This window comes from Musca vetustissima, unplaced genomic scaffold, assembly GCF_032173495.1.
Source record: "Musca vetustissima isolate MV318-11 ecotype Yass unplaced genomic scaffold, APGP_CSIRO_Mvet_v1 utg22244, whole genome shotgun sequence".
Lineage (NCBI taxonomy): Eukaryota > Metazoa > Arthropoda > Insecta > Diptera > Muscidae > Musca > Musca vetustissima.
In genome coordinates, this window is record NW_026872627.1 from 102508 (window position 1) to 114516 (window position 12009).

The window sequence follows — 12009 nt, forward strand, 5'->3', positions numbered from 1 at the left end:
GTTGTGCAAAATTTGTGTTAATTTTGTGTAAAATCGGACGAAAATATATGTGTAGATGCTATATCAAAATCTGAACCGATTTCAATGCGACTTGCCAGAGATTAACTTATATTAACTACAGTTCATTGTACCAAATTGTGTGGCAATCGGACAAACTTTGGGATTTTACATAAAATCGGAAGAAAAAATATATAGGAGCTATATCTAAATCTGTGCCGATTTCACGAAACTTAACACACATTATTCTAGACCTAATTCAGTACACTATACAAAATTTAATGCAAATCGATAGATATATAGGGACTTTGGTACACCAATTACATTAAATAGGACGAAAATATATATGGGAGCTATATCTAAATCTGGACCGATTTTCAGGAAACTTAGAACACATCATTCTAGACCTAATTCAGTACACTATACCAAATTTAATGCAAATCGATAGATATATAGGGACTTCGGTACACCAATTACATTAAATAGGACGAAAATATATATGGGAGCTATATCTAAATCTGGACCGATTTTCAGTAAACTTAGCACACATCATTCTAGACCTAATTCATTACGCTAAGCTAAATTTCGTGCAAATCGAATGATATATAGGGACTTTGGTACACCATTTACATTATATTGGACGAAAAAATATATGAGAACTATATCTAAATCTGAACCGATTTTTCACAATTTCAATAGGGTTCGTCCTTAGGCCAAATAAGTGACCTATGCCAAATTTTATCCAATTCGGATCATAAATGCGACCTGTACTTTGTTTACAATTTAGCATGGACAGACAGACGGACGGAGATGCATAAATCGACTTAAAAAGTGATTCTATGCATATTCTCAAAAGGAACCATGTGTCTATCTCGTTTCCTTTTGCCTGTTACAAACATATGCACAGAGACATAATACCCTGTTCCACAGTGTGGTGAAGGGTATAAAAAGGGTTTGAAAATTCTGAAATAATAGAATTGAGCCTTAACTTTTGGGAATCACCTTCAAAATCATTGAGTGTAAAATAATATTGAAGTGATTCCCACTGCGCCAAAATTGTTTCAATAACTTCTTGACGTGAAAGCCATCGAGTTGTTGAGTATTTAAAAACAACATGCATATCTGTACCGAAACATTCCTGAAACAATAAAAAATCATCTCTCTCGTAGAACTATTACAAAATAATAACTAATATCTTTACTGAATCTGATCGGGAATACTGAATTCTGAAATAGTGCTAAATATGTCATTGGGGTGCTATTGTACTTTTGACTTCCAAATAGTGCTAAAATTAGTACAATTGTACCAACTTTTGCATCCCTGGAAAGAGTATGCCGAAATTGGACAAAGCGAATGGACCATTTGAGTCGCAGTCCCGGCCAACAGTTGCCTGAAATAATCTTCAAACGTTTAAATTTATGAACCCTACTACCGTTTCAAACAAATATTTCATGAATTTTCATGCTGAATTGCAACCACTGGGAACATTGATTCCGAGCTGCGGAATCCGTACATTTTTGCTGGACGCCGACCACATTTTTTTAACCCGAATTCGGCTTAAAAAATATTTGTTTTAATAACGGTATATTTTCAGTTTATTATTTTGTACTTCACTTCATAATATTCAAAATTTTTTTAATAATATCATAATAATGTGTTAAGTTTTAATACAACAAAACATCCCACCATAGTTTGATTTCACATTCTAATTAATTTTGTTATCTCCGTAAACCAATAATAAAATAAATTCCCACTTTAATCAATTTCGCGATGAAACTATAAATAGATTTGATTATTTATGATAATTCATAAATAAGTTTTTTTTTTTACAAATTCCGCTTCACCTACGAACAGATAACAATAACATACAATGCCATGTTCCATATTCACACGCTTTAACCTTATTGTAAATTACCATTTATAAATAACTAACATTTTTAACCCAATATGTTAGTTTAACACTCTTTATGTGAACAACCTAACATTCCCATATTCTCTAAAACATCTCTGTTAAATTATCTCGCAGATAAAAACAAACACATACATTTGTTCTTTATATGTTATGTGAAATCTATGTTACTGTGAAATCTCTTTCAATTACATGTCTCTGTTATTTTATAAACGTACGCATCCATTTCATTGGTTTCATTGTTCTGTTTGCCATTATTGTTTGTGTACGTATGTACGTGTGTGTGTGTTATGTCTTCTCTTTGAGTTATAAATAGCCTCTGTTCATTTCAACTACACACGCTAACCAACCGTAACGAGAACAAAAACCGTTTCTGTTTGAAGTTTGTTCTATGTTAAAAGTGGCTGTTTGTGTGTCCTCTAGTGTATGTGTGTACTGTTAGTCAACGTGTGTTTATATGCCTCCGTGGCGCAATTGGCTAGCGCGTTCGGCTGTTAACCGAAAGGTTGGTGGTTCGAGCCCACCCGGGGGCGCAACTGTTTTTATTTATTTTTTTGTTTTATTTGATTATAATAAATTAGTTTTATGAAAATGTATGTATAATTTGGAAAATTTATAAAGAAAAAATAATAAGATCTAGACTTTGGGCCAGTATTTTTGAAGTAAGTTAATTTCATATTACATATCTAGATCAAAACGGAGGCTATTTTTTAAGATTTATAATTATTCAAATTGTGGGGGAGCTACCGGTTATGTTGGACCTAAACCGCTAATGTTTGCACTAAATCTAAAGTGTTGTGCCAGAAGTGTTGAACAGAGTTTTGGGCGAATTCGGATAAAATTTCCAAAATAATAAAATGCCATGAACTCTATGTAGGGTTATGTCAAACCATGGATCTATGGATCGAAATAGTCTTGCAAACAAAGTGCTCACCATCCAATAACTTGGAATGTCACATTACACACCTTTAGTTGGGCAAATTCAGCAAACATTTAAAAAATACCGATAATGTGGCGGGTTCTTCATTTGGAGATCCTCATTATATTATATTGGAAATTGTCTAAATGTAAATATGTCCACTTCCTAATACCAAACTTTTTGATTAAAAAATGCATCTGAAGCCCTCAAATTCCGAAATATAAACATATATATATATAGGGGCTATGTCAATACATTTTGATAATTTTCTATAGCGGCCTCCAAAATACCAAATTACAGGCTTTTGGGTTTGAAAATGCTGCCCCAAAATACCGAAATTTGGAAGGGATCTTTATGTGGGAGCCATGTCAAAATATGGAGTACCTACTGGTACAAATTAAATCGCTGTCACACTCTAAGTTGACGATCAATGTTGTTCAAAATACTGAAAATCCAGTTCGTCTTCGCACGGCTCACTTGAAAGAAGCATTTAAAGGGTTAATCACGTCTACAGGCAAAATGGCGCTGTGTTAAGCTTTCACTTAACTTGCCACGTGTTTTATCTATCGAAATAAATTAAAAATATAATAAGACCTCGTTACATATGTTGTATGGTCCTATACTAGGGACACGTAGTCGATCCCAAAAGTCGACTTTTAAACTTTTCGATTTTTGTCTCTGATCAAAAAGTCGATTTTTAGACTTTACGATTTTTGCCATTGACTAAAAAGTCGATCTTTCGATTTTGTCATACCCGTTCAAAATCGATTTTCGACTTATAAAACATTTACCAACTAAAATTGACTAAAAATTTAATTTTTTTTAAGAATTGTCAATAGATGAAATAAAGTTCTGGAATGTGTAATTTTTGGGTAATTTCTTCTTTGTCGTAATAAACCAAGTATTTCTGAAGAAAATCGAAAGTCGATCTTGAAAAGTCGACTTTGCAATTTTCTCAAAGATCAAAACTTGACTTTCACTTTTAAGGGCTAAGCAGAATGCTCGCGTTGAGCCATCCGTTGCGTTAAGTGTTATCGAAAATACAACAACCACAAGGAAACTATAACACAAACGCTCGAAGTTGATGTGCGTTGCGCTTTGGAGTTAAATATATTTTAACTTTTTGCGTGCGTTAACGCGATAACAAAAAACGCTCAACGCGAACATTCTGTTTAGCCCTTTAAACTTTTCAATACAAAAAGTCGATTAATCGATTAGTCGAAATTCGATTTACTTATCCATATCCCATACCTTCTATTTAAAATACCGAAAATTGGACATTGCACATATTAGGGTTAAAACCAAGACCTACCCAAGAAATTGAGATTGAGATTTTAGAAGTTTTAAAATCATAATGACAAATTTAATATAACCTCTGTTCTGTATTTGAATGGATTTAGAATGCGATTATCTCATGTTCAAAACTAAACATTTTATTGCTAATATTCTGTACATACGGATGTATCTTCTTTTTAGTTTGTAGCACAGAAACCGGTTTATATTTTCGGTAGTCCATACATATTTCCATGGCAATGCTAATCATTATGTTAGTTACGGTATTTTGTGCAGAAATACACACACACAAACATACGTACGCACACAGTTTGCAAAGAACAAACATAAATTCTGCGACAGAATGAATTTGTGGTTGTTGCCAATTATGTCTTACGTATTAACAGCACAGTGGGTACATTGCCTCCGTGGCGCAATTGGCTAGCGCGTTCGGCTGTTAACCGAAAGGTTGGTGGTTCGAGCCCACCCGGGGGCGATTTATTTTTCTTTTGCTACTATTTATTTTCTAAAATAAAATTTTTTAATAATTTTTCTTAATAGAAATTTAAATTTAATAACGTCAATAACATTAGAGGAGATGAAATAAGTTTGGTAATATTTTAAAAATTAATAATAAAATTTGATTTGTTATTGTGTTTGTGCTGCACAGTGGTCACTTCGCCTCCGTGGCGCAATTGGCTAGCGCGTTCGGCTGTTAACCGAAAGGTTGGTGGTTCGAGCCCACCCGGGGGCGATTAATTTTTTTTGTAATTTTCAAATAATATCAAATATTGTGGATAAAAAGACGTCAATTTATTATTATAACCCATTACCGACCGGGCACATTGACATAGAAAAAATACATTTTTGGTTGTTTTAACTTTGGGTATAGGGTAAGTGCACCAATAGTCGGCACTTTAAGAATTTTCGTTTTTTAAACGTTTCACCATTCCAAGTGCATCTTTTCCATGATATTGTATTTAGGTTCATCTGTTTCAAAATTTTGTTTACTCCCCGATGGAATACAAATTTGTTTATTTAATTTGTATTAAAGTAGATTAAATTGAAAATTATGTAAAATAGTGCCTTTGTGCCAATAGTCGGCACTTTTTTCCAATGGTCGGCATGTTATGTTCCAATAGTCGGCATGTCGCATTTTAGTTAAACAAAAATTATATATTTAATCGTTTTTTCTGCTATTTGCAATAATAAATTATTACTATGGGATCTTTCCATCAGTCCTGTATTGAAAATGTGATATGAAATAATATTATTTATTAAAATATTACAATTATAAAACATGGTGCCGACATTGGGAACCTGATATCCAATTCTCGGCATGGCTATATAAGGCATTTCAGTTGAAAATCGAATTTGAGTTTAAACTCGTGTCTTCTATTATGTAAAACCACTTAAAACTATTTTTTATAAGTTAATCGGTATTTAGAGCCCAATTTTGATCGAAAAGGTGCTTATTATTCATGCATATGCCGACTATAGGAAAACCTTAAAAATTTTAGTTTTTTGGTCTTTTGAAATTGATATGCCCACTATTTTTTTCTTAAGAAACATAAATCATCGCTAGTGTTGACAAACCACATTGACCAAATGCCAAATTTTTACTGAATAAATGTATTTATCTCGATTACATTTTATACAGAGATAGGTTGCAGTATTATTGAAGATTATTCAAGGTATTTTTCATATTTAGTTATAGGATTTTTTAGTTATTTGAAGTTATATAAAACAGATGTCGACTATTGGTACATGCCGGAATTAGGTGCGTTCACCCTATTAATTTGACATTTCGATGACTTTGATCGATTGACCAATTTTGATATGATCTCAAGTGGAATTTTCAAAGCCCAAACACTTAATCCGTATTTTCATTCTATAATCCGGATTATATGTCTCTTTTTGAGTATATTGATCCTATTGTTAAGATTTTGTATATTAGCAATACCCTTCAAGTTTGTATTTTACAATTTTATTTTTTTTTTAACAAAACATCGATAATAATTTTCGCTTATCAATGAAAAAACGACATTTGCAAACTTTTTTAAGACACCATATTGTTAACTATTTATGAGTAACATAATTAAAAAAAGTGGAATTCCATTATCTCATATTTCCATGTTGTAAATTTGCAAAATGTTTGCAAAAATTCAAAACAGTAATATGTTCATGTATCATATATTCCCAAATATATGGCATGCCTCCGTGGCGCAATTGGCTAGCGCGTTCGGCTGTTAACCGAAAGGTTGGTGGTTCGAGCCCACCCGGGGGCGGTCATTTTTTTGAGATATTTTTATTTTGTATAATAAAAATGTTTAGTAAGGAATAATGTACTTCAACACTGTACTGTTATTTTAATAAAAGGATATATTAATTTATAATGCAAGAAATATGTTTAAAGTAAAATTTTTGTCTGAAGAAGCTTGGGCCACAATTGCCTCCGTGGCGCAATTGGCTAGCGCGTTCGGCTGTTAACCGAAAGGTTGGTGGTTCGAGCCCACCCGGGGGCGATTACGTTTTTGGATAGATAGATAGTCACAACCCCTGTGGACCCCAGAATGAAGAACATAGATGACGACGAAATTTGTGAATGGTTTAAGTTGAAGAAATATACATCACAAGAGATTCTAGAAAAGTCTGACCAGAAATTCTTGCGTAACCCCCCTTCTTGTTGATGATACTGCCTCTATACAGCCATAGTAAAGACGTGGGGTCCACTCCAACGATATTAACCAAATGTTGATGGGTAGAAGAATACCTTTCTTGATATTACGGAGGGTGTCCTCGTGAATAATCACTGTAATATTATACTATCAGCGTATATAGCGCTGAGTCCAGCGTAATGAGAAGATTTTAAATCTGTGAATGTTTAAATCATATGTGAATTGCGAATTGTTTAAAAGAATTCTGTAATCATATTTTGCTTCTTTTTTATCGAATTTACAACAAACGATTATATTTTTCAAAAAAATAGTTTTGTACAATTTATAATTTGAACGGAATCTAAAACTTCTAGTAAAGTAACTATGGGTTATTTGCAATTAAAAACTTCAACAGCTGTCTACATTTCATTCAATTTTCTTCATATGTTGGTTAAAATCTATAAAGATAATTCCTTTTAATATTGTCTCAATCCACCCCAATAAATATAAAGATTTTTATAAAGAAACAAATTTGGAAAACTTTCGTTATATCGAGCCATATTCGCCAAAAAAACTTAACCCTCAAATTTTAAATTTTACTGTATAAGGTTTCTTTTCTTTTAATAAATTCAGATTTAATAAAGCTATTATTTGGAAATTTAGAACTATAGTTTTGTTATAAACTATTTTTGTTTTAAAGTATAGTTCTAAATTTCAAAATAATAGCTTTATTAAAGAAACTGTAAAATTTAAAATTCCAGGTTTACGTTTTTTTGGCGAATATGGCTCGATATGCGGTAGTCAGTCAATAGTCCCGAATTAAACTGAATATACGTTATACCGAGCGTTGACTGTATATTGACAGTGGATGTTATAGTTAACAATATCTTATACCAAAAGATCTCAAAACTGATTAAACTAGATCTGGGCATTATTATAAACATGTTCAACATTATTATCCTCACAGGACATATCATTTTAAATTTTTTATTTAAATCAAGATGTAGACGCACAGTGGTTACATTGCCTCCGTGGCGCAATTGGCTAGCGCGTTCGGCTGTTAACCGAAAGGTTGGTGGTTCGAGCCCACCCGGGGGCGGTATATTTTTTTTCCTGAAGATTTTTAATTTTCAATAAAGTTCGATTAATTACCATAGAACAAGGGGGTCATATAAATAATTTAACTTATACGTAAAAAATAATAATTTTGTTCCCTTGTACTACTTGAAAATCCGTTTTCAGATTAATTTAGCTTGTCGACTGGAAATGACATGAAAATTTGTACACATCTAGAACATACTACATTTTCTATAGCTAAAAAACGTAACCTTTATTAATTATGTCATATTTTATATTAAAATAATCATTTCAATTATGTATTTCTGCAGCTACCAAACTAATCTAATAATTCATTTCAGTTGGCTTCATATAAGTTTAAAATCTATATAAATATTTTTTTTAATATTGTTTCAATCCATCCCAATAAATATAACGATTTTTATAAAGAACTGTTTTGTATAAAGTATTGTATGGCAGCTGGTTTCATGGCCTCCGTGGCGCAATTGGCTAGCGCGTTCGGCTGTTAACCGAAAGGTTGGTGGTTCGAGCCCACCCGGGGGCGGCAAACTTTTTGTATATTGAAGATCGATCGAGAAAATTTAAGAAAAGTATTCTAGAATAATCACGGCTTAAAAATTTAAAATTCACAACTTTTAATGGATAATTTAAAATTTACGAATTTGTTCAAGAAAATTTAAAAAAAAAATTTACAATGTTTTTAAGTGAAGAGAATTTGCATTTAAAGAATAATAAATATTATTTATATACATAATCTATTTTTGTATAATCTACACAACTATGTTGTCGGGGTATTATAGCTTTGTGCAGCCCAAAGAGTTTGTAACGCCGCGAAATACTGGTCCTACTACCCACCTAGTCGATCTACACATGTGTGCCCTTCCATCTGTCCAATATAATTTGTAAACACGATACAGGCCACAGTTATGGACCAATCTTCATGAAATTTTGCATGTAGGAAGGGTTCTGGCCTTTGAAGACCCCTATTGTTATCGGTAATGATCGGTTAATATTTAGGGGATAAAATGGACCAAATATTTAATTTTTATCCGTTTTTCAGGTCGCTCCAGAGGCTGCAATTATGGCTCGAACGAACGTTTACATGAAGACCAGGATCGAGCTAAAGAATAAGCATGCCTGTTTTGGTAAAGATTGACCAATATTTAGCTGGTCAAATGGGCGCTGACTTTTGTATTCTATGGCGTATATATTTATCCCTGATGGACATAGGCCCGAGAAGTTTATAGTTCCAAGAGGAGTGGTTGACCTTTAAATTGATACCAATTATATGGTCGTATGTACTCTGATGTGGGAGTTACTCAGGTGTGAAGTGGACCGATTTTTTTTGTTGTTTTTTTTTTTGTTCGAGTCGATTTATAGGCCACAATTATAAACCGAACATCACAGCACAACTCACTGTGAAGGGAATATGGACCAGTAATTAGAAGGGATACACTGAATATTAGTAATACTCGGAATATATGTCAGTGTAAGGAAGTGGTGCTGTTGACCTATTATAATCGGACAAGAGGGTGCAAATATCATGAAATGTTGCTCAGGCTCGGAATAAATATCCGCAGAAAGTTAGAGTTCCGTGGTAGTTGTGTAGAGTATCGTATGGTCGGCCCAGTCCGACTATACTGCTCCGCTCACTGGTTTATATATTTTTTTCTTTAGTAATATAATTTTTTTTACAAAATTATAGAAGGCTGGTTGTTAAGTGGAGTGAATGATGACTTCCAGGGAGCAAATCCCAATCAAGAAAACTTTGCTTTTTAGGGTCTATAAAACGAAATCAACAAAATCGAGGTATATTTATTGACATCTAACTTTATTATTTATTTAATAGTGAAATTTGTATGTTGGCGTTTGCTATAAATATTGAAATCTTATTGATAAACTAATATTAGTTCGTCAATATCATAATTTAGCATTAATCGAATTCGAAAAAAATATATTTTCGAAAAAAAAAACTTAACTATTTTTACTAAAGAAACACTCTTTGCAAGTGGATTAACTTGAACGTACATGTGCCATTATTTGTGCACAGTGGGCAAATTGCCTCCGTGGCGCAATTGGCTAGCGCGTTCGGCTGTTAACCGAAAGGTTGGTGGTTCGAGCCCACCCGGGGGCGATATAACTTTTTGTTAATATTTTTTGAGTTATAATATTTTTGTAAAATGTTGTTAATACTTATATTAAAAATAAATGGGGTTTTATATTTGTTTTTTTGATTTTTTTTAATATTTTTTTAGTTTTTTCTTATGTTAACCGAAAGGTTGGTGGTTCGAGCCCTCTCGGGAGCGATATAGTTTTTTATTACTATTTTTTTAAGTTATAAAATTTGTAAAAAAAATTATTAATGCTTATATTTTATTTAATTTTTTTATTTGTTTTTAATAAGTTTTCAATTCTTGTAATATTTGTTTCTTTACCAATCACTTGCTTTATATAATATATACAATTAAATATTCTACATTATTTTCCACATAACAAAACAATATCTAAAAAAGTTACAACATTCTGCAAGTTTTTTTTTTAAAGACACAAATGCAATTGCAAAAAAATGAACAACAACAAAATTTTATTTAACAAAATAAACATTTTGCATACCATAAAGGAATTGTTGAATGCAATAAAACATACATGTTTGAGAAATAATGAAAATTTTCAAGGAGAAAAAAAATACTTAACGAAACAATGGTGGAGAGAGAGGGAGAAAATTATAATATTGTAGAACAAAATGGCGTTGTAATATTTAGGCCGAATTTTTGAGAATAATGTTTTGAAAGACTATGGGGATTTTTTTACGAACACGTATTGGATGACTATCGGAGGTATGGGGTGGACTTTTAAAAAATAATTTTATGAAGAAATATAGGGAATTTTTAATAAGACTACAGTTTTTTTTGTTGAAAAAATAATAGGAGGACTTTTGAAGATTTTTTATGGACTCTCAAAACTATAGGCAAGAATCTGCATCTTTTTGTAAATATTTCTGAAGGAAGAGGATAAGGAGGATTTTTTTAAAGAAATTGATAAGGGTCCAAGTTAAGTGATTGTTAAGAATCTTTCAAAAATTTTTTTTTAAAAATTATTTATGAAACTATAGACCTGAATTTTTTTAAAAATAATTTTTGAAGGTCTATGTATAACCTTTTCAAAAGATTTTATTATGATAATTCAGTTTTATAGGCGTGAATTTTTTTTAACATTTTTTTGAAGGACTATATGGAATTTTTAAGACAAAATTTTCATAGACATTCAGTTATGGGGATTTTTTAAAAAAATTATTTTTCGAAGGCTCTCACCAGCGTCCATTTTTAAAAGAGTTTCCAAGGATTTATTAAATATATTTTTTTAAGGAATATCACAGGCTTGGATTTTTAATTGAATATTTATTCGAGGATTATTAAAGGCGGGATTTTTATTTGTTTTGAAAAAACAAAATACAAATGGTATCCCAAATAAACCGCCAACACTACGGACAGGCGGGAATATTTTTTCAAGGATCAAGGGATCAGGCGTGGATTTTTTAAAAGATATTTTAAAATATTTAAATAATAGTTTTTCAAGGACTACCAAAGGCGTGGATTTTTTTTAAATTTTTTAAAGGACAATTAAAGTCGTCGGGATTTTGAAAATATTTTCAAGGGCTGTTAAAGATGTGAATTTTTTAAAGAATAACTTTTCAATGACTGCCAAAGGCGTGGATTTTTTTAAAATATTTTTCAAGGACTATCAAGGCGGGGATTTCTTAAAAATATTTTTCAAGGACTATCAAGGCCTGGATTTCTTAAAAATATTTTTCAAGGCGTGGATTTCTTAAAAATATTTTTCAAGGACTATCAAGGCCTGGATTTCTTAAAAATATTTTTCAAGGCGTGGATTTCTTAAAAATATTTTTCAAGGACTATCAAGGCGTGGATTTCTTAGAAATATTTTTCAAGGACTATCAAGGCGTGGATTTCTTAAAAATATTTTTCAAGGCTTGGATTTCTTAAAAATATTTTTCAAGGACTATCAAGGCGTGGATTCCTTAAAAATATTTTTCAAGGACTATCAAGGCGTGGATTTCTTAAAAATATTTTTCAAGGACTATCAAGGCGTGGATTTCTTAAAAATATTTTTCAAGGACTATCAAGGCGTGGATTTCTTAAAAATATTTTTCAAGGACT

At 31.8% G+C, this 12009-nt stretch overlaps 1 protein-coding gene and 8 non-coding genes across 9 annotated transcripts in view; 8 read left to right on the forward strand and 1 right to left on the reverse strand.

Moving 5' to 3' along the window:
• The window catches only part of LOC133332870 (CUGBP Elav-like family member 2), a 50425-nt gene that overhangs the window by 30959 nt on the left and 7457 nt on the right, over positions 1-12009 (reverse strand). The window lies entirely within an intron of this gene.
• Positions 2366-2439, forward strand: Trnan-guu (transfer RNA asparagine (anticodon GUU)). Its single transcript has one exon. It is a non-coding gene; the product is annotated as a tRNA-Asn (tRNA).
• On the forward strand, positions 4520-4593 carry Trnan-guu (transfer RNA asparagine (anticodon GUU)). The gene has a single exon. It is a non-coding gene; the product is annotated as a tRNA-Asn (tRNA).
• Positions 4778-4851, forward strand: Trnan-guu (transfer RNA asparagine (anticodon GUU)). The gene has a single exon. It is a non-coding gene; the product is annotated as a tRNA-Asn (tRNA).
• On the forward strand, positions 6312-6385 carry Trnan-guu (transfer RNA asparagine (anticodon GUU)). Its single transcript has one exon. It is a non-coding gene; the product is annotated as a tRNA-Asn (tRNA).
• On the forward strand, positions 6549-6622 carry Trnan-guu (transfer RNA asparagine (anticodon GUU)). The gene has a single exon. It is a non-coding gene; the product is annotated as a tRNA-Asn (tRNA).
• On the forward strand, positions 7780-7853 carry Trnan-guu (transfer RNA asparagine (anticodon GUU)). Its single transcript has one exon. It is a non-coding gene; the product is annotated as a tRNA-Asn (tRNA).
• Positions 8302-8375, forward strand: Trnan-guu (transfer RNA asparagine (anticodon GUU)). The gene has a single exon. It is a non-coding gene; the product is annotated as a tRNA-Asn (tRNA).
• On the forward strand, positions 9892-9965 carry Trnan-guu (transfer RNA asparagine (anticodon GUU)). Its single transcript has one exon. It is a non-coding gene; the product is annotated as a tRNA-Asn (tRNA).